The following is a 27,999-nucleotide window of genomic DNA, read 5'->3' as shown; positions in this document are numbered from 1 at the left end:
CTGGACTTGGCCAATCCACCACAGCCTTAACCTTGTCAGGATCCATGCGAATTCCCTCAGACGAGACGATGTACCCTAGGAAAGAAACAGATTGTGCATGAAATTTGCATTTCTCCGCCTTGACAAAAAGCCCATTCTCTAGCAGCCGCTGAAGCACTCGTCTGACATGTTGAACATGTTCCTGGAGAGACGATGAAAAAATCAATATGTCATCCAGGTAGACATATATGAACTGATCTACCATGTCTCTCAACACATCATTGACGAGTGCCTGGAAGACCGCAGGCGAGTTGGAAAGCCCAAAGGGCATAACCAAGTATTCAAAGTGCCCTCTAGGGGTGTTAAAAGCGGTCTTCCACTCATCCCCCTCCCTGATGCGGACCAAATGATATGCGTTTCTTAAGTCCAATTTAGTGAAAATGGACGCTCCTTGCAACCTCTCGAAGGCCGAAGACATCAACGGCAAAGGATAAGTATTCTTTACCGTGATGTTGTTCAGCCCCCGGTAATCAATACAAGGTCGCAAAGACCCGTCCTTCTTCCCCACAAAAAAGAACCCCGCCCCCGCTGGAGATGAGGAAGGGCGGATGAACTTGGCTGCCAGAGAATCAGAAATATATTTCTCTATGGCCTCCCTCTCGGGAACAGACAAAGAGTACAACTTGCCTTTAGGCGGAGACTTACCCGGAACTAAGTCTATTGCACAATCGTAGGGACGATGCGGAGGGAGAGAAGCAGCTCGGGACTTACTGAACACCTCCTTCAGGTCAAGGTACTCCTTAGGCACGTTAGACAGATCCACCGCCTCATCCTGCAAAACAGAAACAGACACCGTGGAACAAGCAGACAACAGACAAGACTTGTGACACTGGGTGCTCCATTCAGTGATAGTTCCAAGTAGCCAGTCGATGCGAGGATTGTGTTTCGTGAGCCAGGGGTGTCCAAGAATGACAGGTGCGTGAGGGGAGTCCATGAGGAGGAACTGTGCTTCTTCTGAATGGTTACCGGAAGTGATGAGGGTGATGTAATCCGTGGTGTGGAAGAGACTGGGAAAAGACTGTCCATTGAGTGCGTTGACTGAAATAGAGTGCTCGAGGGATGATGTAGGAATTCCATGTTGTCGTGCAAACGTGATGTCCATGAAACTGCCCTCCGCCCCAGAATCCAAAAGTGCGCTACAGGTGATGTCGTGTGTAGCCCATCTCAGTCTAACCGGGAGGAGGGTCGATGGCGAGGACTTCTCGGCGGAGATCCCGCCCGATAGTAGCCTCGAGTTTACTATCGGGCTTGGTCTTTTACCGGGCAGTTCCTGATGATGTGCCCCGATGTCCCGCAGTATAAGCAAAAACCAAGGGACCTCCGCCGCTCCCGCTCCTCCCGAGAAAGCCGAGCTCTCCCTACCTGCATGGGCTCAGGATCGGGTGCTTGGCTAACCGCATCCACCGGGCTGACAGGAAGACCGCTGTGCCTCTCTCCGGACTCCACTAGTGACTCCACTCGTCGGAGGCGGGAATCAACTCGAAGCGCCAGCTCAACAAGCCCGTTGAATGTCTCAGGAAGATCCATCGTGTATACTTCCCGGTGGATACGATCAGCCAGCCCATGCAGGAACACGTCCCACTGCGCCTCCTCGTTCCACCGGCACTCCGCCGCGAGGGTGCGGAACTCGATGGCATAGTCAGCGACCGTACGGTTGCCCTGCTTGAGAGCAGTGAGTTTGCGGGCGGCCTCTTTCCCCGCAACCGCACGGTCGAACACCCTCCTCATCTCGGCGGCAAGTGCCTAAACGAGGAGCAGCACGGGTCCTGGTTCTCCCAAACCGCCGTTCCCCATAGCGCCGCCTTCCCGGTGAGTAGGGTCAAGACAAACGCCACCTTGGATTCCTCTCTTTCAAAGGTGCGTGGCTGAAGGGTGAAATGGAGAGAACATTTGTTTAAAAATGCTCGACAAAAATCAGGCTCACCGGCATAGTTCTGAGGAACGGGAAGGCGGGGCTCCGACAGGTCTCTACGCTCGGTTGATGGTGGGGGAACGGACGGTGGGGCTGGCGCAGTGGGAGCGCAAAGTTGTTGTAGCTGCTGGGAGAGCTCGGACACCTGTGTTACCAGCGCCTGGACGGCGCGTCCGGTGGAAGAGATGCTCTCCTGCTGCTGGTCCATGCGAGTAATACTGTGATTGATGAACTCCGTGAAAGCTGCTGAACTCGCTGCATCCATGGTTGGTCAGATCGTTCTGTCACGAGAAATGAAGACTGGATGCAATAGCAAGTTAATCCCTTTAATAGGGCTTCACGCCAAGATAAGTCAGATAAACACATAAACACAATCACAATACAGACAGCAGGAGAGATGGTAACACAGGGACTTTGATGGGCGATGGTGTCCGTGGTGAGTGGTAGTCCGTGGTGAGAAGTGTCCGTGATGAATCCGTGAGTTGAGATGAGCGAAGTATAATCCAGAACGAGTGTCCAAGGGAACAGACAGGAAACAGGAAACAGCGACGAGAACTCCAACTCCAGGAAACAAGAAACATGGTAACACGAGACAAACACCAGGACTCCAACAAACGATCTGACAAACATGAGACGAAAGACAAGGCGTTAAATAGGCAAGATCTAATAAGCCACAGCTGCCGCTGATCAGTAATCAGCGGCGACGCCCACACAGAACAATCAGGTGACACACCCCACAACCCTCACACAGACAACAGAATGACACAGTGGATCTGCGAACCGTGACAAACGCATAGGTTATGTCTAATAAATTGCAGATATATATTGATTGCATGTAACTGATGTTAAAAATACAATTTAGTGGAAAACCAAATTTTTATTTACAGGTTGTAAACTTAAAACAGAACATCAAGTTAATATGGCCCTTTGTGTGAAGTATTCCAAAGTATTTAGATTAAGTTACTAAACTTGAGTAATGTAACGAAATACGTTACAGATTACCTTTTAAAGCATGCATTTTGTAATCTGTAGTGAAATACATTCTAAAAGTAACCTTCCCAACCCTGCCTCTACATAGCTCGTTGGTCGTGCTGTCATCTCATGGGAGCCAGCTCCCTCTTAGCATATGTAACCATGAAGGTACGGCGGCTTTTGCCTCCCTACTTATCCCCTGGGCCCCTCCGGTGCCCAAGATAGGTACAGTCGTTCCTTCCCATAGCACGGCATGATTGTATTCGTTCCCCGTACGCAGTATGAGTGAAGTATGGAAAGGGAACATACTCGGTTATGTACGTAACCTCGGTTCCCTGAGATATGGAATGAGTACTGCTTTTGCTGTCGTGCCATGGAGCTGTAAGACTCAGTGCCGTCACTTCCGTCGATTGACCTGAAATCCTAGGGCGGAATACTCGGTTGTATAGCCAGACGCCCCGTCCATAGGCTCGTGCAGCTCCGCCGCACCATCATTGGTTCAAAAAGTTTCCAGTTTGAACCAATGGCCATGCAGTTACACTGCGTTATTGAAAAAGGCTTCAGTATCGAGGAAAAAAAGGAGTTTTTCCCCATACGCAGTACTCGTTCCGTATCTCAGGGAACCGAGGTTATGTACATAACCGAGTACGTTTTTCAGCAGGATTCATATGATTTTCAGGGATTGATGGTGCTATTATGTGATTTATTTTCTCTCTCCAGTCAGAGTCGGACATGTGCCGAATCCAGAAAAACCTGTTAGACGACACACACTCTTTTATGAACACAAAGTTCAGTTCTACTGAAAATGTTTTTCAGGCTGTGCCATGAAGGAGAAAACCTTATCTATTAACAAAGAAAAAAACATCAAAATAGTAAGTACTTTAATGAAATATTTCAGTGCACTGAGACACATGAATCATATTTGTTTTCAAGGTGAAGTGAATGGGTGAAATTGAATATGCCTTGGTTTATAGATTATTACTTTACATATTTAACATAGATTTAATATCAAATAGTCTGAATATAAGCACTTATAGGCGTATCATAGTGATTTAGGATCAGACAAAAACACAGGTTGGAAGATGGATTCATGATGTACTCGCTCATTATATAAATTTTGTAAATTTTGAACAAAAGTTACATGGTAGAGTAAATGTACCTCTACTGACAGTCTACAAAGCTTAAGTGAAAGTGCGTTAGAGTTCACCTGTCAACATTTTAAGCAGGTAAAATACCAATACAATACGGAAAAACAGTGCATCAAATTGTTTAATAGAAATGTTTATCAAAGTTTAAGCAGGAATTTCTGTGTATCTTCCTGATGTTAAAGCTGGAGGATTTGAGAACCTGTATCTTGTAAAAGTTTGATCGAGGTGAGTGTTCATGTGTGTTGACTTCCTCATATTAATATGAATCTCTGGAGGACATTTTAAGTGTTAATTGTTTGATATAAAATCTTTAATAAAGGGTTTCTTTCACTTCAAGGTTTCTTTTGTGTTTGGTGATGTCTGTGATTCTTCAGAAGTTTAACAGCATATGTGTAAACATGTAGGACTGAGCTTGAGTTAACACAGTCACATGATCCTTTTTCTCCCACACTTGAGATATGTTCAACTAAATTATGAAGGCTGTTTAATTAATTTAATCATTTAGTTTTGTGTCTGAATGTTTTGTTGATTCAGAGTCAGTGGAGGAGATCAAACTCATCAGATTCTCCTGCAGCTTCATCATGACTGATTCAGAAGAATCCAGAGATGGAGATTTTTCTGGAGGGTGCAGGTACTTTCAACAAACACTGTTATATATTGTATTTATAACAGTTTACATAAAAAATATTATTTTTGCCTGTGTTTTTGTTTTAAAACTAACATGAAATATTAAATAAAAAGATCATAACGTTTCCTCAAAGTGTTTTTGATTTTAAAAAAATGAGTTTTGTGTGTTTATATTAATATGGTTCCCCTCATAAAAAATGAACACAGTAATCTAAAGGATTAAACTGAATGTGTTCTCTGTTCCAGTTCAGTCCAGCAGAAGAGATCAAACCCAGAGTCCAGCTGTGTGTCTATGAAGAGTAACTGGTCTATGGATCCACCACTAAAGTTTAAGAGTGGAGACACACGGCCTGATCTCAGGTACTCAGAATAACATTTCTATAAAAGATGTGCTTATAGATGTGCTCATATAACTATCTGTCAGTTTATTAAATTATCACTGTTTTGTCTATAAACAGTAACAATTAATATTGATTGATATTGATATTCTGGGCACGGTAGTCGGAATCTGACCAAACATGTGACCTCAGTTTGTGAACGTAAATTCAACATCATCATGTGAATTCAAGCAAAACTTTACTGACTACTCTAAGACACACTATCACTAAAAGGAAATACAACACATTAGACTTTGGGTGCTTAATGAAAAGTGAGCAGTTGTGGGGTCACGTAGTGGGTCACTCAGATTGGCTCTCCTTAGAGTGAAACAGCCAATCCTGACACTACAGTTTTAGGTGGCAAAGTGTTTCTTTGTCTTCAGGAATGACCTCATCTGCATTTCACAAACTGTGCATCTGTTTTAGAACTCATTATTTATAAAACCCTTTCTTCTGTGTGATGCATTGTGTGTGTGTGGAGCGTGGTGTTCAGATCCAGAAACTTCTGTCTAGTTCAGTTTCGGTGCAGTGTTCGGGTTCAGACATTCAAACATGCTCCATGTTTTATCTCTTGTTTAGAGGTTGAGTGTTCATTCAAGCACCTGATCTATGTTTTTATTGGTCAATCTGTTCTCTGTTACAGTTTATATTAATATGGTTCCTCTCATAAAGAATGAACACAGTAATTGATGCAATTAGGAGATCCAAGGTCAGATGATTAAATTGATTTTATTGCTTAATAAAATCAAATCAGAAAGTAAATCATAGACATATTAATTTTGAAAAATAAAAATGTAAATTTAAAAAAATGACAATCATCATAACAGAATAATACAGACAATAATCAATTAACTTCCAATATCTCTGAAATATTGGAGTCCAAAATATCAATATTATTATTAGAATAATGTTAGTAACAATCTTAATAAAACCTTAGTAAAATCTTAATAAATGTTTAGTAGTCTTAATCCAATCCAAATATAATGTTAATCAAAAGTTTAAATATATATCTATAAATCTAAATCTAAATCTAAATCTATAAGTATAGGTCTGAGTCAAAGGTTCTTGCCTAAGAAGAACAGAGTTGACGAGATCTCGTTGATCTACGTGTGTCTCCTATTTTGCAAACATGACCTTTAAAAGATATTTGTACTTTAGCACTCTAGCATTTATATATGCCCAAAAGAAACTACAAAAAAAAATGTTTACGTGCACAGCAGCTTTTAGAAAAACATACCAGTCAGCAACGAAGCCCTTAAAAGGCCTTTTCATAAGAAAGACACTGTACATTTGCCTTAAAATCTTTAAAAAACAAATGATTATAATATTATTGATTAAATTATTGATCATGGGCAAGAAAAAACATTTTCATTTTCAATCTTTACTCAAATACATATTATTTCTATAAAAATATGATTGAAATTTTAGAACATAAGCATTAATCTTCTCTTTGCCCACATCCGTAATCTAAAGGATTAAACTGAATGTGTTCTCTGTTACAGTTCAGTCCAGTTAAAGAGCTCAAAACCAGAGTCCAGCTGTGTGTCTATGAAGAGTAACTGGTCTATGGATCCGCCACTAAAGTTTAAGAGTGGAGACGCATGGCCTGATCTCAGGTTTATAATTTCTATAAAAGTTATGCTTATTGTATTTCATTTTTATTAAATTGTTATTAATATACAGCAGTGTAATAAGTTCAAATCCTGCAAGTTGCAGTCTATTAATGATTATCATTGAGCCCTTGTGCAAAGCTCTATGTATTGTATTGTTAATACATTCACACACTGTAAAGCTGTTGGTCTATTACTCAGTTAATGACACAATTACATCAATATCAGTGTGTCTGATTCTTTACCCTCTTCATCCTGATTTAAGGTCAAATCTTCAGTCCAGACCAGTTAAAAACAAAACTGTGTTCACACCTGTGATTCAACCACAAGACTTTAATGAAAGCATGAATCCTGGTTTCAGGTAAAATGTAGGAATTTTTTTTGTTGTTGTTTAATTTTAGGTGCTGCATCACATCACACATCACTCAAACACATGATTAATAATTGAAACATTTCAGAAAAACCTAATTATGTTCTTTGTACCATAATGCATTAAACAAAAAACAAAAAACATTTTGTGATTTATTTTATTTCTATTCTATTTACTTTACATTAACTTGTGTAATAATGTGGTATTTTAATCTTACAGCCATGAGTCTAAACCTGCTGAAGTCCTCAACACATTGAGATCAAATCTGAGGAAGAAGTTTGAGTGTTTGTATGAGGGAATATCAAAGCAGGGAAACCCAACACTCCTGAATGAGATCTACACAGAGCTCTACATCACAGAGAGTGAAAGTGGAGAGATCAGTAATGAGCATGAGGTGAGACAGATTGAGACACAGTCCAGGAGAGCAGAAACAGAGGACACACCGATCAAATGCAGTGATATCTTTAGACCTTTACCTGGACAAGACAAACCCATCAGAACTGTGCTGACAAAGGGAGTCGCTGGCATTGGAAAAACAGTCTCTGTGCAGAAGTTCATCCTGGACTGGGCTGAAGGGAAAGAGAATCAGGACGTCCAGCTCATATTTCCACTTCCTTTCAGAGAGCTTAACTTGATGAAGGAAAAAACACTCAGTCTTTCAGATCTTCTTCATGTCTTTTTCCCTGAAACAAAAGAAATGGAAATATCCAGTGATAATTTTAAAGTTTCATTCATCTTTGATGGTCTGGATGAGTGTCGTCTGTCTCTGGATTTTCAGAGCGATGTGAGGTTGTGTGATGTGACTGAATCAGCCTCAGTGGACGAGCTGCTGATGAACCTCATTGTGGGGAATCTGCTTCCCTCTGCTCTCATCTGGATCACCTCCAGACCAGCAGCAGCTGATCTCGTCCCCTCTGAGTGTGTCCATCGAGTGACAGAGGTATGAGGATTCAGTGAGCCACAGAAGGAGGAATACTTCAGGAAGAGAATCAGTGATCAGAGTCTGGCCAGCAGGATCATCTCACACCTGAAGTCATCAAGGAGCCTCTTTATTATGTGTCACATCCCAGTGTTCTGCTGGATCTCAGCCACTGTTCTAGAGAAGATGTTGTGTGAAGCAGAGAGAGGAGAGATTCCCAAGACTCTCACTCAAATGTACACACACTTCCTGATCATTCAGACCAACATCAAACATGAGAAGGACTATGAGAAGAAAGTGAAAGATGAAGACATGATTGTCAAACTGGGGAAAGTGGCTTATCAGCAGCTTGTGAAAGGAAACCTGATCTTCTATGAGGAAGACCTGAGAGAGTGTGGCATTGATGTGACAGAAGCATCAGTGTACTCAGGATTGTGCACTCAGATCTTCAGAGAGGAGTTGGGCTTGTATCAGGGGAAAGTCTTCTGCTTTGTTCATCTGAGCATTCAGGAACATCTAGCAGCTCTATATGTGCATCTCTCCTTCATAAACAAGAACATCAATGTGTTTGACCAGATTACCAAACCAACTAATGGAGACAAAGTTTCAATATCTGATCTCCATCAGAGAGCTGTGGATGAGGCTTTAGACAGTAAAAATGGGCATCTGGACCTTTTCCTTCGTTTCCTTCTGGGTCTGTCAGTGGAGTCTAATCAGAGTCTCTTACAAGAACTAAAGACACAGACAGGAAACAGATCTCACAACAATGAGAAAACAGTTGACTATATTAAAGAAAAGATCAGTGCGAATCCCTCTCCAGATAAATACATCAATCTGTTTCACTGTCTGAATGAACTGGGTGATCTTTCACTAGTGAACGAAGCTGAACCTCATACGAGCCGTGGAGGATTACGTGATGTGAAACTCTCCTCATCTCAGTGGTCAGCTTTAGTTTTTGTGTTGTTGACCTCAGAGGAGACAATGGAGGAGTTTAACCTGAATAGATTAATTGGAGACAGAAATGATCCGTAAGTAACACTGAGTTCAATCATTACAGTCTAAAACATTATGAACAAAAAGAAACAAAGAGATCAGAGGTGTTTAAATCACGGGGCACAGACTGATTTTTGGGATATTGCACATAATTTGCGGGTGCGTCTCAAACGGAGGCTGTGTCCTAGTAAGGCTGCATATCTCAACTGAGACGTCATTAAGCGCCTCTGAAGACCGTCTTAATTTGAAGGATCCTTTGAAGGCAGACCTTTCATGTCCTTAATTCAGCTCATTTTGAAGGATGCATCAAGTGTATCCTTCATGTCCTTCAATCACCCACAATCCTTTGCACACAATCCAATTCACAAAAGAACTGATGGAAAACAAGTATGAGTTCATTATGAAATGTAAGACACAAATAAGGTGATCAGAGATGAAGGCATACATGTTATCTTTTGTTTTGGTCTAAATTAATCACTGAACACTAAACTGCTAGTAATGTAAGCCACACTTTTAATAGTATTTTCATGTTGTGATCGTGGTGGCGGGATCTTGTGTGATGTGTCCATGCACACTTACTAGAGCGTCTCATTCTTGTGTTTAATGCTGAGGAGGACTCGGGTCTACAAGCCTTAGAAGGACTGGACTAGGAAAGACACAACCTCACTAGGATGCAGTCTTGTTTGAGAAGCTCCCAATATCAATATGTGGGAGAATCCTGGAACTGGAGGATGATTGACACAGTGATAACCATAGCAATGGACGGGACAAAAAAATCTGATGTCAAAATAGATCTGTGCTCTAAGTGTTGTAGTGTAAATGAAGACTAATAGACCTGCAACACTGACAAGAAAAAGAAAAAAACAATCTGTGTTGCTGAATACGTTTAGTAGCTTCTACAGTTAGATACTAAAAAAACATTTTCACATGTCCTTTATAAAGTAGTTTAATTAAAAAAAATATTTGATGGTATTTTATAAGATATTTAATGGATTATTTACTTATGATGATATTATTATCAGCAGCATTATTAACTTATTTTTTTATTCAAATAGTGACACAGTAAACACAGCAGATGAAGTTCTTCAGAAGATGCTGCCTGTGGTTACAGCAACTAGATCAGCAGAGTAAGTAACACTGAGAACAATCATCACTGTTAAAACATTATAACATTTCTTACTTAAACATTATAAATTAATGGTTTAATAAAAAATATGATTGTCACACTTCAGCTTTTAAACCCTCCACCTCTCTGACATGATTTGTGATCTACATAACTGTTTTTATGACATTTGTGTGAGAAATTTATTTTCAAATATATGCATTTATAATGTATGTATATAAACATTTATATTTAGACTTTTTCTATATTAATTTGATATAAATGTTTATACGTTAGTGAGACCAAATCAGAGTGTTTGGGATTGTAAATAACATATAATGATTTTATATGAATCACAGTTAATGTGTTTGATATCTGAAGCTAAAGCTGATTTCTTTCATCTTCACTCTCATCTCATCACATCAGTAGTGAGGCTACCTAAGGTCAGGGTGACTGTAGGGAAGGTGTGCTAGTTCTTAGGTTAACTTGGTCATCGCCATGGAGTGTCGGTAAGGACACGGAGACAGGAAGTCCAGTTAGGTTACTTTAATGTTCTTCAAGTTCACAGGTTACATTGGTATACAATCTTGAGCATGGTTGTGTATAGTTGTAAGTGTGGTCTAAACAAAGGAAAGGAAAATAAAATTACATAAATTAAGTGATTTGGAACAAACAGGATAAGATTATCACGTGTAAACTATCAGATAACATCATTAGATGTAAACTGTAAGCAGTACTGTAATGCAATATATATACATATATAATGTGCATCCTTAAGCATATAAGCTTTCGAAACTGAACAGTATATAAATGAAAGTATGTATACATTAAGTATAAGTTTGACAAATTAACCACACTTCTGAATTAACTACTCTTTAAATTAGGCGGAAATATCTCACAATCGCATTAATGACTTGAATTATTACCATTCTACATACACATATTTGGTTTAGAGTGCTTAATGTTTACATAAACGATCGCTAATGCAGACCGCGGGTCTTCCGCGCATCCGTCTACTTTTATAAACAACTCGACAAATAATCTTAATCAACATTAACAACACTATACAAGATGCATAAACACTTACTTTTGGTCATTAACGCACACAACTTCAACAGAAATCAGCAGAAAAACAACACACGAACCATCTCTTTCTGACTGAGCAAAAACTAAACTAACGGTTCTATTTGAACAGTCACCCTACAATGCGGTGGTTTGATTGGCTGTTCCTTCGCGTGATCAGTGCATGATAACTATGGTGGCCTGGATGCTTGTTAACCTGAATGCCTAAAAGTGTCCAGGAGATGGCGCAGTTGACTTTCCTCTTCTACAGCCGCCCCTACATTTGCTATGCAAATGTACTTTTTATCCTCCTTGTTTAGTTTGCTGCATGGTCATAATCTGGGATGGCGGGTAGTGTGATGAGACGAGACACTGGTCGATGGTAGTGCTTGTTCTTCACTTCAATCTCTGCAGAACGGACACGCCCATCTGATCCAGGGTATATGGTTACTACTTTGCCGACGGGCCAAAGTGCTCTGGGAAGTTGGTGGTCAATTATCATCACAACAGTCCCAGGTGTGAGGTTGCTGGTGTCACTCATCCATTTTTGACGTGGTTGCAGGGTTGGCAAGTAATTCTTAATAAAACTTGTCCAAAACTGCACCCATCTGCCAATACTTGTGAGTGCCGCCATCTTTTCAGACTAAGAATTTCGGATTCTGGGTAAATCACTTGCGGTAGTGATGCATCTGGCCGCCCCATCAGCAGGTAGTTTGGGGTAACCGAATCTAGATCCGCTACATCAGAAGAGCATTAAGCATTAAGTATAGCCTCAACTTCTATAAGGAGTGTTCTGAGGACTTCCTCTGTCAGGGTCTGAGATCCTACTATGGTATGCAGGGCAGTTTTAACTGAGCGGATTTCACGCTCCCACATACCACCGAAATGTGGGGCATTTGGGGGGTTGTAATTGAACTGTATCTTCTGTTTTGCTAATTGGGTTTGAAGATGTGGACTCATGGAAGTGAAAGCTGTCTGTAGTTCTTTATCACCCCCTCGGAAATTGGTACCCTGATCAGCTAGGATTTTGGAGTTCCATGTCGAGCAACCATGCGCCTAAGAGCCATCAGAAAGGAGTCTGTATCCATGTTACTCAGTAGATCTAAGTGGACACAGCGGGTAGTCATGCACTTAAAAATTATTCCCCACCTCTTTTCATTGCTTTTTCCTCATTTTACCAGGAATGGGCCAAAACAATCTATCCCTGTGGAATAGAAGGCTGGTTTCATTAGGCGAAGTCTGGCGGGGGGAAGTTCTGCCATTTTTGGAATGTTAGGTTTTGCTCGCCACCTTTGGCATTCGACACAGAAATGTGGATGGCGCCGTATTGCTTCTCTCCCTCTGAGGATCCAATAATATCTTCAAATTTCTGCAAAGACCCTTTCTGGCCCAGGATGGCAGAGTTTGGTATCGTATTGCTTTATGAGGAGGCAGGTAATAGGGTGTTTTGGGTCCAAAACTATGGGATGTGCAGTACTGTAACTCAAGTGGGACGCTTGGCGTAGTCGTCCTCCTACACGGATGAGTGCAGTCGTTTCATCCATTTCTGGTGACAATGTGAGCAAACGGCTGGATGAAGGTATCGGCTTACCAGTTGTAAGAGCCTGATATTCTGTGGGGAAACTATCTAATTGGGCTTGCCTCAATAGACTTGTTTCTGCCTGCTGGTACTCCAGTGCTCCTGGGTTACCTGTTTCTCCCGCCGCCCCATGCACAGATCTGCAAGTAGCTTCCAAAAGTTCCTCAAAGTTTGAGAACTGGGTAGCGTCTGGCATTGGCGATCCAGGATCAGTCAAAGTGAGGCCACAAAACTTTGCTTTACGAAGCTCAGTTGGGTCCTCATTCAGTACAATGGCAGGGCTCTCTGGCCATAATTCAGGTGGTAGGTAGAGGAAGTCCGGTCCCTTACACCATCGGTTGGGTTGGGATAATTCAAGCAGGGTTTTGCCACGTGTGATGTCATCTGCAGCGTTGTTTTCTGAATCTACATAGCACCAATAATGACCTTCAGTAAGTTCTTGTATCTCAGTTACTCTGGTGCCTACAAAAACTTTGAATCTGCAGGACTCTGATTTCAGCCAGGTGAGTACTGTTGTTGAGTCACTCCACAAGAATGTGTTTCTGATTTCCAGTGAGAGCTCATTATGGAGTAGCTTGGCTAACTGTGCTCCAGTGAGAGCGGCGCAGAGTTCAAGCCTAGGCATTGATTGTTGCCTTTTTGGAGATACTCTAGACCTGGCATGGACGAATGAAAGCTCAACTTGACCTTGGTGTTCAGTACGGAGGTATGCTACTGACCCATAGGCTGCCTCAGAGGCATCACAGAATATGTGAAGTTCTCGCTCCACCTCTGGGACATCTAATTTTGCTGACACATAACATTGGGGTATGGTGATCAGGGGTAGATGTTCCAATTCTGCTTCCCATGTTTGCCAGGCCGTCAGCAGTTCAGAAGGAAGAAGGGGGTCATCCCATTCCCGTTCCTTCACCCACAGTTGTCTTACTAGGATTTTAGCCCTGGTTGTGAAAGGTATTATGTAACCCAAAGGGTCGTACTGGCTGGCGAGGATCTGATAGCTGTTTCGCATTGTTACCTCGTGGTAGGATAGCAGTCGATGACGGTAATGGAGGGTGTCTGGTACACAATGCCAATTTAATCCCAATGTCATTTCTTGAGGGTCTGATTGACTGCGGGAAATCCACAACTCAGTGTTCTCTGATTTAGCCTCTTTAGGAAGATGGCCAATCACTGAAGTCTCATTGCTCGCCCACTGACGGATTTCACTGTTGCACAACAGTGGCTACAGGTCGTGCCGAATGGAAGGACCTGCCACTCGTAAACATCAGGTGGGTTTCTAAGATTTAGGTCCCGCCACAAGAACCTTAGAAGGGGTCTGTCTTTAGGGAGCAGGCGGACCTGATGGAACATCCCTTTTATGTCTCCACTGATGGCTACTCGATGTTCTCTAAATCGGATTAAAACTCCAAGGAGAGAGGGTCCCAGTGTACAGGGTATCCGCGGGTCCTTAAAAAGTCTTAAATATACTTTTCCTAATAAAAGGCCTTAAAAAGTCTTAAATTCAGATTCGATAGGTCTTAAATATTTTTATTTGCATTACCGCAAAAATATTTTAGGTTATGTTTTATATTTTCTCATACGTCACCGACGGAATGGTCCAGCGCTGCGCGAGGCGCCATCTGCAGAACAAAGCTCAGCAAAGATGTAGGAATATCTGATCAGAGCTGTACATGGACACACATTTTTAAATAAATCTGCTGTGGCAAAGCTACTGCTAGTGATTTTCGGTTCTGGAAATCCATATATCCTTTGCTGAAACAAACTCGTCATGGAGAGCGCAGCTCATGGTTGCTTAGTAACGGCAGACGCCACCGGAGCGCCCGAGTGCTTTGGAAAGGAGAAAGCGGCTCCGACGCATTTTCCATGCATTTTTAGACGCGACATATGAACCAAATGTGCCAAATGCGAGTACAATCAACGCGGAAACGTGTTTGGTAACTTTTTTTATGAATGGTGGTATTAAATATATAATTTGCAACGGCTGTGATGTATTTATATAAATAATAGTCTGACGCGCTGCATGCTTGTTGTAACAGTGGTGTTTTAATTTTCGATTAACTGTAAATGCTTCTTTGTTTGTGACGTTTAAATTTGCATTTGGGAACGCATTATTAGTCATTAGAATCGTATATGATTCAAATAAATGCTGTTCATTGAACTTCCTATTTTTCAAAGAAAACTAACAAATATCACCATTTCCACAAAAATATGAAGCAGCACAACTGTTCAACACTGATAATAATCACAAATGTTTCTTGAGCATCAAATCAAATTGTAATGATTTCTGAAGGATCATGTGACACTGAAGACTGCAGGAATGATGTTGAAAATGATCACAGGAATAAATTACATTTTATAAAATATTATAAATATATAACATGTAAAATGTTGCTGTTTTTACTGTATTTTTGATCAAATAAATGCAACCCTGGTGAGCAGAAGGGACTTATTTTAAAATCAATAGTTGTTTCCAAACATTTCGCAGGTACTTTAATAATAACAATTCTATTTATACATTTAATATATTACATTATATTAATTATTATCATGATTATTAAATGCTGCTTTTTATTTTTACAGAACAATACTATGTATTATTACAATATATGACATATCTTTTAATGTGATAAAATATATATATATATATATATATATTTTTTTTTTAAATAAGGTAGCTCTAGCTGATCACATATATATAATGTGTGTGTGTGTTTCCATAACAGATTTGGTCTTAAATTTCATGTGAGGTGGTAGTAAAAAGGTCTTAACTCTTAAATTTAATTTGTTCATATCTGCAGATACCCTGGTGTAGGTCCAGGTAACAGCTGCTTGTTTAGGTTTTCCCCATTATAGGTGTATGAGCAATTGAACTCCACTCTGTGTTTTCCATTGTGTGTCACAATATGGTGGGGCAGATACCATGACTCTGTAGACAAACCTGCTTCTTGAGATGGTATTTTAGTGGCATAACCTGCTTTCTCCAGTTTTTCAATCTCTTCTTGGTACCTGTTAGCTAGTTCCAGGTCCTTGGCTAGCCGACGTTCAGTGTTACGGAGGTGACACATCACAGCATCCTTTGGAGCATGTAACAAAGGCATGGTTTTAACTCTCAAAAGCGGGGTGGCGTAACGTTCAACTCCATCTACTTCCACGCGCACTGTCTGTGTCTCCAGCATGTTCAGTGATTCTTGGTCTTGTTGTGACCTTATCACCGTCTTTTCACTGCGGTAAGGCAGGATGTCTATCTGCCATAACTTTTCAACTTGACAAAATAGTTCTGCAGATGGGGAGCAGTTAGACGTGAACAAACACTGTGAGACTGAGAGTTGATCCTGCAGATGTTTGGAGGGGCCTTGTAAGGTCCAGCCAAGACGAGTTCTGACAGCAGCTGGACCCCCAGGTGGACCCAGTCGCACTGGTTCAATTGGGGTGATGAGCTCAGTGTGATCTGAACCAATAAGCAGTAAGGGACAAGCTTTGAGCAGAGGTGGGATTGGTATCCCTCTGAGGTGTCTGTACCTTTCCTGCAGGGTACTCAGTGGGTAGGTGTATTCTGCTAGTCCAAATTGATCTGCTGTAAAGGCCCCCTGAATGTTAAACTTTTTCCTGGGGTCACTTGGGATGGATAAACTGAAGTTCACAGAACTGCCATGCAGTGTCCTGATGTCTTGATGCACCGTTCGTAAATTCAGTTGTTCTGGTTTGCCCTTTAATCCGAGGTGTTGTGCAGCTGTGGCGAGCAATATGGTGCGCTCTGAGCCATCATCAAGTACAGCAAATGTGTCCAAAGCTTTGTGTTGGTGATGGATGGTGCCCTTGAATCTCGCTTTGTGGTTCTTGTCTCATCAATTGGGTCAAATTCCATACAGTTGGCTTCTAGCTGCAGCCATTCTGCAAACTCAAGGAGTGAGAACTTCGTCTTATCTGGGTTTCTCTTGAGGTGATGCCTCCTGAATTGGGTCTGTTGTGAACGAGGAAGATGGTTAAGAAGGCGTTTCACATTTGACCCACTGTGCAGTTCTTCAATCCCATCCCCCTTTAGGGCTTTGAGCAGACCGACTATGGCTTGAACTCGAATGGAAAAGTCATCGAATGCCCACTCATCACCAGCACGGATAGGTGGCAGGTTCTCTAAAGCCTCTATTTCCTTCAGAACAAACTGGTAGGGCCGACCATACCTTCTATCAAGGGCTTGCAGGGCATTAGTGTATGGCATAACTGACTCTGCATGTGCCAGCACCAGTCTGTGAGCATTAGGGACTTTCACATGTTTAAGAAGGATGGAGTACTTATGGTAATTGGGGGTGGAGTAGGTTATCCAGAGCAATCCTAAGTTCCACGTATTGGGCTCTGTCCTCTTTAATGAAATCTGGGAAGGTGGGACCTTCTACGGTTGGAAGCCAGTATGATGAGTGATGGGGGGTGTAGGGCACAGCATCAGCACTAAGATGAGATGTTGTAACTGGTTGTGAAGTTCTTGGCATTGTCTCTGGAGCAAACTGATTGTGTGCTGGATAAGGCTCCGGGGGTGATACTTGATAGAAAGGGAGCTGGGTGGTTTGGCTTGTTCTCTGTTCAGGGAGAGGAGGTAATGGTTTCATGCAGGGCTCTGCGCTGGTATGCACATGGGTTCTAGTTGGATCTGATAAGGGGCTGCAGCATGGTGATGCGTAATGGTGTGTCGACAGGCTAGTCTCTCTACTCACTGGAGGTGGTGACTGGAAATGAGTGTCTCTGATTTGGGTTTTTCTCAGCACTTGTGAAAGCTCCTCAACAAAGGTGGGTTGGGGTTTAGTAGTCTGTGGCCAAGGATGACGATCTGGGGTAACATCATCAGGGCTGGCATCGGATTTCAGCTGTCACTTCTCCGCTGATTTCAGGATCTGGGTCCTAGGTGTCTGATGCCGGGATGATGCTCGTGAGGAGTGGGCAGATGCTTGAGGAGTGCTGTGTAGCAGGACTTTCTCTAAGAGTTCTGTTTGGCGTCTAGCAGTCTCGCTCTGTTGCTTTGTAATTTCCATTATCTGCAGCATAAAGTCCTCTGATGAACCAGCTGTTCCGAATGGGTGGTGAGTGGAGATGGGGGTCGAAGTCACCATTATCTTCTCTTTCGGTTTAAAAGCCTGTCCTGTTGGGTTCCCAGCATAGTTGACCACGTAGTCGTCTAGGTAGCCAGGCCTCTGGATTGCTCTGCGTGGACGTTGGGATGAGGCAGGAGCTGATTTGGAGATTTCAGACTCTGGAGTTGCCATGGTAACGACCCGTCTCCGGCTCGAAGGACCAATATTGTAGGGAAGGTGTGCTAGTTCTTAGGTTAACTTGGTCATCGCCATGGAGTGTCGGTAAGGACACGGAGACAGGAAGTCCAGTTAGGTTACTTTAATGTTCTTCAAGTTCACAGGTTACATTGGTATACAATCTTGAGCATGGTAGTGTATAGTTGTAAGTGTGGTCTAAACAAAGGAAAGGAAAATAAAATTACATAAATTAAGTGATTTGGAACAAACAGGATAAGATTATCACGTGTAAACTATCAGATAACATCATTAGATGTAAACTGTAAGCAGTACTGTAATGCAATATATATACATATATAATGTGCATCCTTAAGCATATAAGCTTTCGAAACTGAACAGTATATAAATGAAAGTATGTATACATTAAGTATAAGTTTGACAAATTAACCACACTTCTGAATTAACTACTCTTTAAATTAGGCGGAAATATCTCACAATCGCATTAATGACTTGAATTATTACCATTCTACATACACATATTTGGTTTAGAGTGCTTAATGTTTACATAAACGATCGCTAATGCAGACCGCGGGTCTTCCGCGCATCCGTCTACTTTTATAAACAACTCGACAAATAATCTTAATCAACATTAACAACACTATACAAGATGCATAAATACTTACTTTTGGTCATTAACGCACACAACTGGAATCAGCAGAAAAACAACACACGAACCATCTCTTTCTGACTGAGCAAAAACGAAACTAACGGTTCTATTTGAACAGTCACCCTACAATGCGGTGGTTTGATTGGCTGTTCCTTCGCGTGATCAGTGCATGATAACTATGGTGGCCTGGATGCTTGTTAACCTGAATGTCAAAAAGTGTCCAGGAGATGGCGCAGTTGACTTTCCTCTTCTACAGTGACACTGACCCACTCAGTTTGACGGCTGCTCCACCCAATCAAATGATACAAAATAATAATAAGGCCAAAAATCACACATAAATGACAATAAGTATTGCTTAAATATATGAATTTAGCGGATGTCACTTCCGGTTAAGCATGAAAAACAAAAGATTTATTCAAATTCTGAATGTAATTTTTGAGCGTTCCCTTTATAATCACTAAAAAGCTGTCACTCATCTTAGTTCATCGCGATGATACAATCTCATGAAGTTCCATTATAATCCATGAAGCTGTCCACACAGCTCAATAAATCTCGTATTTACATAATGTCTACACTTTGTTATAATGAGAGGATTTACGAGCGTGCAGAACTCAGCACTGGACAAAAACTCTGACTTTGAGCAGTGAGTGGATTCTAACTTAAACAGCTCTGATTGGCAATTGCGTTTAAGAAATCAACAGACATGTCTGTGATTGGCTACATTTGCTCAATGCTGTAAAACACTTTGACGCTCCGCATATGATTATTTATCTTTGTTTATTCTTCATATTTTATTTTTAAATGGATTTCGTTGTTTTCATGAAACTGTTGGCTGACAATAAATTACATTTCACTAATCTTAATTGTCATTATTTTTATCCCATGTATTGTAAAATGATGTAATTTTAGAGTAGTTATTGAGGTCGGCCCTATTTCACTAATGTCCGTATCATGACATATCTAACATAATCCTTCCTCCCCACTAGATGGCGCTGTTTGCCATAGGTTTGGTTAAGCTACCATTCGAAAAACTATATGTTAGTGATTCATAGCGTCAAGCACACAAAGCAATGAAGCCTCTTCATCATGTTAAAATGTTTAGCTATCTGTATATGCTGCCCACCACACATGCAGAGGACAGAATAGTCCACTCACTTTAATATTTCAGGCCTCGCCACTGCATCACACGACACCTTTGTTGGAGACTGATTTATACACAACAAAACTAAACTAACAGATCAAAAACTAGTACACAGACAAATAAACACTGACAATAAACATGATCATGGAAAGAGATGCAGAAAAATAAGCAAAATGAAGAATATTAATTTCTGATATCTAAAGAAGAATCTCATTTAATTCATATTTATATTGATCAAATTCATCTTTTATGCCATTTCAATAATTCATAAAGTAAAATAAAAAAAACCCTATTATTACATTCATTAAAAGCAAATCTATTGAAACATGGTCAAATTACCATTCATCAATTTTATATCACGTCTGTTCATATGATGTAAAAAATGAATGTTCCCTTTCAGTCGGTCACGTTCGACATTACGTCAGAACAGATTGACGAATGGGGTCTCACCTTGAGAGCCCAATCACCTTCGAGTGTTAACAAAACAAGCCAATGGTACGCTGAGTACCTTGGTCTGCGATATTTGCATCATGAACTCTGCCCACACAGTGTGGGTATATAAGGATCAGCACGAGCAGCTCGCATTCAAGCTTTCGCTTCGGAGCCAAGCCCGTCTCTCTGCTTGTCACCGAGTGTTTTCAACGGGGTATGCGGGGGTCCCCCCAGTGGAGCAATCAGTTGCATTGCAATTGTGTCCCCACAGCGCTTCCACCTGGCGTGGTGATCCCAAGCTCCCGTCCATGGCCTGTAAGTTCTCGTCCACTCTTGTGGGCAAGACCGCTTCTGCCCTGCGCGCTATGGCGACACTCCAGGTCTATCAGGCCAAGTTTCTGTAGTAGTTGCACGAGGGTGGTGCTGATCCAGGAGTCCTTCAGGAGGCGTGCACTGCTACCGACCTCACCCTCTGGGGGACGAAGGTCACTGCGTGCTCCTTGGGTCAGGTGATGTCCACATGTGTGGTCCAGCCTGCCAAATGTCAGGCTAAGAAGCAGCGTTCCTGAGACGGGCGACCCGGAGATGGAGAAGTCATCTCTTCGGGAGAGGGTGTCAGGACCTCTCCTTCCCCTTTTTTTTCTCCTTCCTTTTTTTTTAGCCCTGACGAAGGCCTGTGTGCCGAAACACATTGGCAAAATAAAGTTGATACTTAGTTCCAGCTACATAGTTTTTTGTTTATATTTTTGACTCCTCCGTGCCACAAGTGCTGCTGGTTTTCTTTCCTAAACTACATATTTTCCATTCCATGCACCTTGTTGGATGTGAAGTTGCACCAGACTAATCATATTACTCATGACCTCTCCTTCCCCCTGTGGGGGGCCGGGAGAGAATTTCTTGTTTTCCACCCTTGGCCCCACAGCCAGTGGTACCCAAATATTCAATAAAAGAGCTGTTTCCTCTACCTCCGTGTCCAAAGAAGCCGCGGATGACAATAGGCGACGTGTCTCCTCACCGCTCTCATCCCCTCTTCCTTTGCCAGTTTCCTCTCAGAGCTGGCCCGAGAATGCGTTGCCTTCTCACGCCCCCTCTCTCAGTCTCTGGAATCAGATGAGTGTATTCAGTCCACTCCTGCTAAGGGATGCTACGCCTCCCATGCTGAGGGCTGTCTGTTCCACCTTGCTGCCCCACGTTGGGTACACCTGTAGTTCCTCTGACCCCATTGGCTCGGTTTCTGGAAGCTTGGTTACAACTTCTTGGTTACAATTTCGGGGTGTTTTTGCTACCATGGTAGGCAAGGATGCCCCTGTCATGCGGAAATCGCGACCCTTCTGGCAAAAGGCTTGATAGAGCTGGTCCCTCCAGCTGATGAGGTTCCACTGAAGTTATTTCCCTCCCTGGCCTATCCCTCTGAGGAAAGACCTTCTTTCTCAGAGACCTGGCACCCTCTGGCACCCATGTCCCGATCTTGGAACCTGCATGTGTGGGTTCTGGACGGGTCGCTGAAGGCTTAGGTACCTAGCCACCTCACCTAGTGCTCTCCTTTTTTCGAGAAGGGCTGGAACGAAGGCTGTCTCCTTCCACCCTTAAGGTCTATGTGGCTGCTATTGCGGCTCACCATGATCTTGTTGACGGTAAGCCGTTGGGGAAGCACGACCTGATCGTCAGGTTCCTGAGAGGAGCTAGGAGGCTTAATCCGCCTCGCCCTCAATAAGTTCCCTCTTAGGACCTCGCAGTGGTTTTATCTGCACTGCAGAGGGCTCCCTTCGAACCCTTGCTTTCAGTTCCAAACTCTCAAGTTTTTGTCATTGAAAACTGTGCTCCTGACGGCTTTGGCTTCAGTTAAGAGGGTCAGGAACCTGCAGCCTTTTTCAGTTGATGAAGCGTGCCTGGAATTCGGGCCAGGCAATTCTCACGTTATCTTGAGACCTCTGCCTGGATATGTGCCCAAAGTTCCCACCACTCCCTTCAGGGACCAAGTGGTGAACTTGCAAGCTCTGCCCCTGGAGGAGCCAGACCCAGCCCTGGCGCTGTTCTGTGCAGCTCATAGTTGCTTAGTAATGGCAGATGCCACCGGAGCGCTTTGGAAAGGAGAACGCAGGGGTTCAAATGGTTCAAAGCACAAAATGAGAGTAGAATCAGTGCTGAAACAATTCTATTAATACTTTTATCATATTATATAACATATTAATTATTATCATGATTATTAAATGCAGCAGGACAATAGTATGTATTATTACAATTTAAGATATGTCTTTTAATGTGATAAAATATATATTTAAAAAAAAGAAGTTCTGGGGGCATGGCCCCCATTTTCCTGCTCTTTTTATCTCTAGCTGATCACACACATTTAAGATGATTGTGAGGTAGACTTGAGCTGAAAGAGGGGGGTCATGACTCGTTAATATTCATTTAATTAACCTCTCATGTTACAATTTTTCTAGATTTTTGTGATATACAGTTTTAATTTGTTATTGGTTTCTCTTTGATAATGAAGTCTCTGTTGATCTGAGAGAGTGAAGAGTGTGTCATTGTTCTCTACAGGTTGAATTATTGTGGTGTCACAGATGAAGGTTGTGCTGCTCTGGCTTTAGCTCTGAGATTCAACCTCTCACACCTGAGAAATCTGAATCTGTCTGGGAATAATCTAGGAGACTCAGGAGTCAAGATAGTCTCTGCTGTACTGGAGAATCCTCACTGTAAACTGGAGATACTGAGGTAAGATCATATGTGTCTCACACATAAAACTGTGTCACTGAATTTCATAATTTCATTTATTCATAAAGTAAGAAAATGGAATAGGTGAATCAAACTATACATTTAGGGCTGTCACTAACAATTATTTTGGTGATCAAGTAATCGGTTGATTTTCACAATTAATCAAGTAATTGAATATTTTTTTATGATAATAAAAACAGACCTAAGCAAACAATGGCCTTTAACATGACTTAAAATACATATATAATAACAATGGGGCAATAATATCTGGATCAAAAGCAAGTAATCATATTGTTTGATATAACAACACTTTTAAAATACATAATATAATATACATTGTATAAACAATTATATCATGTATTATTACAAATGCCTGGAGAGGGCGCCAGTGGCCTAATGATTGTTGTTGATCAAATCAGATCAAATCTCTATTTGATATTGGCCAAACACCATTATTTTAAATTTTAACTTAATCTTTAATATTTGGCAACTTCTTTATGACAGAAATGCTAAAGCCACTGTAATTTCTTGAACAATATAATGTGGACATTAAAACATGCAAACTTAACTCAGAGCTTAAACATTTATTTTGAAATCATGATGAACAGTTCACATATTTCAAAGATATTGACGTATTCTCCTGTGTTGGCATAGTTTAATAAATTATTTAACTTACAAATCTGATGAAATGGCACACATTGGGCCTCATTTATGAAACGAACATATGACAGAAAACGGTGCGTACGGCCTTTTCCATGCAAAACTTGGCATTTATCAGTATGGGCGTGAGCGGTCTACGATTAATTTTTTTTGAGTTAGCGTGTACTTATACGCAGCTAGTGCTGTAGTACTCAAGACTGGTCTTAAGACCAGTCTTTGAAGGTCTCTGTCTTGTCTTGGTCTCAAACTAAAAGGACTCTGGATTTTATTTCAAGGCCGGTCAAGACAACACCTGAAGGGGATATCACTAAATTGCTGTTGTCTGATTTCTTTGTTAACATCATTCATTTGATTGGATGTAAAACTTAGTGCTTCAAATGCAATCAGTAACTTATTTATAATTTCATTAATTTTGTTAATGTTGTGCCGGGTCAGAAATCAACAAGGAATTGTCAAAAAATGTCACCAAAATTAATAAAAATGCCCACAAAATTCAAGATGTGATAGCAAAAAAAGTACTTGTATAACATCTTGATATTTATATTATAACATATGATATACAGTGGGTACGGAAAGTATTCAGACCCCCTTAAATTTTTCACTCTTTGTTATATTGCAGCCATTTGCTAAAATCATTTAAGTTCTTTTTTTTTTTCCTCATTAATGTACACAAAGCACCCCATATTGACAGAAAAACACAGAATTGTTGACATTTTTGCAGATTTATTAAAAAAGAAAAACTGAAATATCACATGGTCCTAAGTATTCAGACCCTTTGCTCAGTATTTAGTAGAAACACCCTTTTGATCTAATACAGCCATGAGTCTTTTTGGGAAAGATGCAACAAGTTTTTCACACCTGGATTTTGGAATCCTCTGCCATTCCTCCTTGCAGACCCTCTCCATTTCTGTCAGGTTGGATGGTAAACGTTGGTGGAAAGCCATTTTTAGGTCTCTCCAGAGATGCTCAATTGGGTTTAAGTCAGGGCTCTGGCTGGGCCATTCAAGAACAGTCATGGAGTTGTTGTGAAGCCACTCCTTCGTAATTTTAGCTGTGTGCTTAGTGTCATCGTCTTGTTGGAAGGTAAACCTTCGGCCCAGTCTGAGGTCCTGAGCACTCTGGAGAAGGTTTTCATCCAGGATATCCCTGTACTTGGCCGCATTCATCTTTCCCTCGATTGCAACCAGTCATCCTGTCCCTGCAGCTGAAAAACACCTCCACAGCATGATGCTGCCACCACCATGCTTCACTGTTGGGACTGTATTGGACAGGTGATGAGCAGTGCCTGGTTTTCTCCACACATACCGCTTAGAATTAAGGCCAAAAAGTTCTACCTTGGTCTCATCAGACCAGAGAATCTTATTTCTCACCATCTTGGCAAACTCCATGCGTGCTTTCATGTGTCTTGCACTGAGGAAAGGCTTCCGTCGGGTCACTCTGCCATAAAGCCCCGACTGGTGGAGGGCTGCAGTGATGGTTGACTTTCTACAACTTTCTCCCATCTCCCGACTGCATCTCTGGAGCTCAGCCACAGTGATCTTTGGGTTCTTCTTTACCTCTCTCACCAAGGCTCTTCTCCCCCGATAGCTCAGTTTGGCTGGACGGCCAGCTCTAGGAAGGGTTCTGGTTCTGGTCGTCTTCCATCGTCTTCGTAAACGTCTTCCATTTAAGGATTATGGAGGCCACTGTGCTCTTAGGAACCTTAAGTGCAGCAGAATTTTTTTTGTAACCTTGGCCAGATCTGTGCCTTGCCACAGTTCTGTCTCTGAGATCTTCAGGCAGTTCCTTTGACCTCATGATTCTCATTTGCTCTGACATGCACTGTGAGCTGTAAGGTCTTATATAGACAGGTGTGTGGCTTTCCTAATCAAGTTCAATCAGTATAATCAAACACAGCTGGACTCAAATGAAGGTGTAGAACCATCTCAAGGATCATCAGAATAAGTGGACAGCACCTGAGTTAAATATATGAGTGTCACAGCAAAGGGTCTGAATACTTAGGACCATGTGATATTTCAGTTTTCCTTTTTTAATAAATCTGCAAAAATGTCAACAATTCTGTGTTTTTCTGTCAATATAGAGTGCTGTGTGTACATTAATGAGGGGGAAAAATGAACTTAAATGATTTTAGCAAATGGCTGCAATATAACAAAGAGTGAAAAATTTAAGGGGGTCTGAATACTTTCCGTACCCACTGTAATTAAGCAATATCACAATAAAGAGGTCTGTTTTCACAAATATGAGCACAATTGCAAACGTGATATTGATTTTTTATTTTTTTATTATTATTATTTTTTTTTTACAAATGTTCAATAAACAAAATTGTATTTTTAAAACATTATTCTCAACATTATTTATGCATTTGTAATTGTACTAATTCAGATGCAACTTCTGTTCCACCTCTGCAGTGTAAAGATGAATTTTATTGTTAGTGATTTCAATGGATTGGTATCAGCTCTATATAGTCTCTTATTATTCTAATTGTAATTATTGATTAAAAAAGACGACATTTCTCAGGCAGTAAATGTGGATCTCTCAGATGAATTTGAGGAGTGCTAGTCTGGGCTCGGTTGCATGAAAGCCCTTAAGTTAAGAAAACACTTAGTTATAAGGTTAAGGGTACCCTGACATGAGTTGCAAGAAAAAAAATCCTTAAGGCTGTCACCAAATATTTCCCTTAATTGCTTAAGTGTTCCCTTAAGATCTGTTATGCATTGCAACAAAGTCCTTAATAATCATTTAGCCCTAAAAAAAATTAAGGGATCAAAACAGGTCCCTTAAAGGATTAGTTCGCTTTCAAATAAAATTTTCCTGATAATTTACTCACCCCCATGTCATCCAAGATGTCCATGTCCTTCTTTCTTCAGTTGAAAAGAAATTAAGGTTTTTGATGAAAACATTCCAGGATTTTTTCTCCTTATAGTGGACTTCAATGTACTCCAGATGGTTGAAGGTCAAAATTACAGTTTCAGTGCAGCTTCAAAGGGCTTTAAACAATACCAGACGAGGACTAAGGGTCTTATCTAGTGAAACGATCTGTCATTTTCGAAAAAAATGTAAATGTATATGCTGTATATAAACATATGATTGCCTTCCAAGTGGCTCCCCTTGTGAAAAAAAAGTGCACTTTAGTATACTTTTATAAAGTGTACTTATTGCAAAAATAATATACTTTAAAAGTACACACTTAAGTGTGAATTAAATGTAATGTTTTCATCGCTTAAGTGCATTATATCTGTACTTAATTTCAAATATATCACATATTAAGTTCATATTAAATGCAATAAGTTGAACTTAAGAGTGATTTTTTTGAACAACTTAAGTGGTACTTTAATACAACTTTGACAACCTTCGTAATTGCTTCTAGTACCTTTAAAATATAGTTGAAGTGCACTGCCCAATGCACTAACAAGCAATTAATGTGAACTAAAATATATTTTAATATCAGATATCAATACACTTAAGTGTGAATTAAATGTAATGTTTCATCCGCTTAAGTGCAATCTATTTGTAATCAATTTCAAGTATATCACAGATTAAGTTAATATTAAATGCAATAAGTTGAACTTTTGAGTGATTTTTTTGAACAACTTAAGTGGTACTTTAATACAACTTTATGACAACCTTCGTAATTGCTTCTAGTACCTTTAAAATATAGTTAAAGTGCACTGCCCAATGTACTAACAAGCAATTAATGTGAACTAAAATATATTTTAATATCAGTTATCAATACACTTAAGTGTGAATTAAATGAAATGTTTTCAGCCGCTTAAGTGCATTCTATTTGTAATTAATTTCAAATATATCACAGATTAAGTTCATATTAAATGCAATAAGTTGAACTTCTGAGTGATTTTTTTAAAGCACTTAAGTAGGACTTTAATACAATTTTTTTATGTACTTCAAAATATGGTAAAAGTATACTTCCGAATGTACTGACAAGCAATTAATGCGAACTTAAATATACTTTAATGTAATTTACATGTACACTATTATATAATTTAATACATTTGTAATTACATTTTTTGTACATATAATAATGAAGTTACAATTTAGTATATTTCAAAATATTACAATCAACACAAATGCAAATTGAAACCCTCTACATTTACTGACAAAATAATCTCTAAAACAAATGCACAAAAACCTTTTTGTTGATGCACAAGAAAAACCCAAGAAACACTATACACAATCACAAACAATTACAACACTTTAACTCTCATTTAGAAAGAGTCTGGAGGACAGTGAGGCTTATATGCTGTTGTGAACACCAGTCAAGATGGCATTCCAGGGACCAGTTTACGACAGGGCCCCTCTCTAACTGCTTGTGTGTAGGAAGATGTGCCACACCGTGATTGGATCTTTGGTGAATGAACATTAATAAATGTTCAGCAACATCAGATAAGATGTTGGGACAACTACCAGACACCTCTT

The 27,999-nt window shown here is 40.7% G+C and overlaps 1 pseudogene; it reads left to right on the top strand.

Moving 5' to 3' along the window:
* LOC125260502 overlaps positions 1-27,999 on the top strand; it is a 175,620-nt pseudogene that overhangs the window by 86,280 nt on the left and 61,341 nt on the right.

The sequence above is a fragment of the Megalobrama amblycephala genome, linkage group LG24, assembly GCF_018812025.1.
Source record: "Megalobrama amblycephala isolate DHTTF-2021 linkage group LG24, ASM1881202v1, whole genome shotgun sequence".
In the NCBI taxonomy this organism is placed as follows: Eukaryota; Metazoa; Chordata; class Actinopteri; order Cypriniformes; family Xenocyprididae; genus Megalobrama; species Megalobrama amblycephala.
Note: the sequence above shows the minus strand (reverse complement) of the source record. Positions and strands in the feature narration are given on the sequence as shown.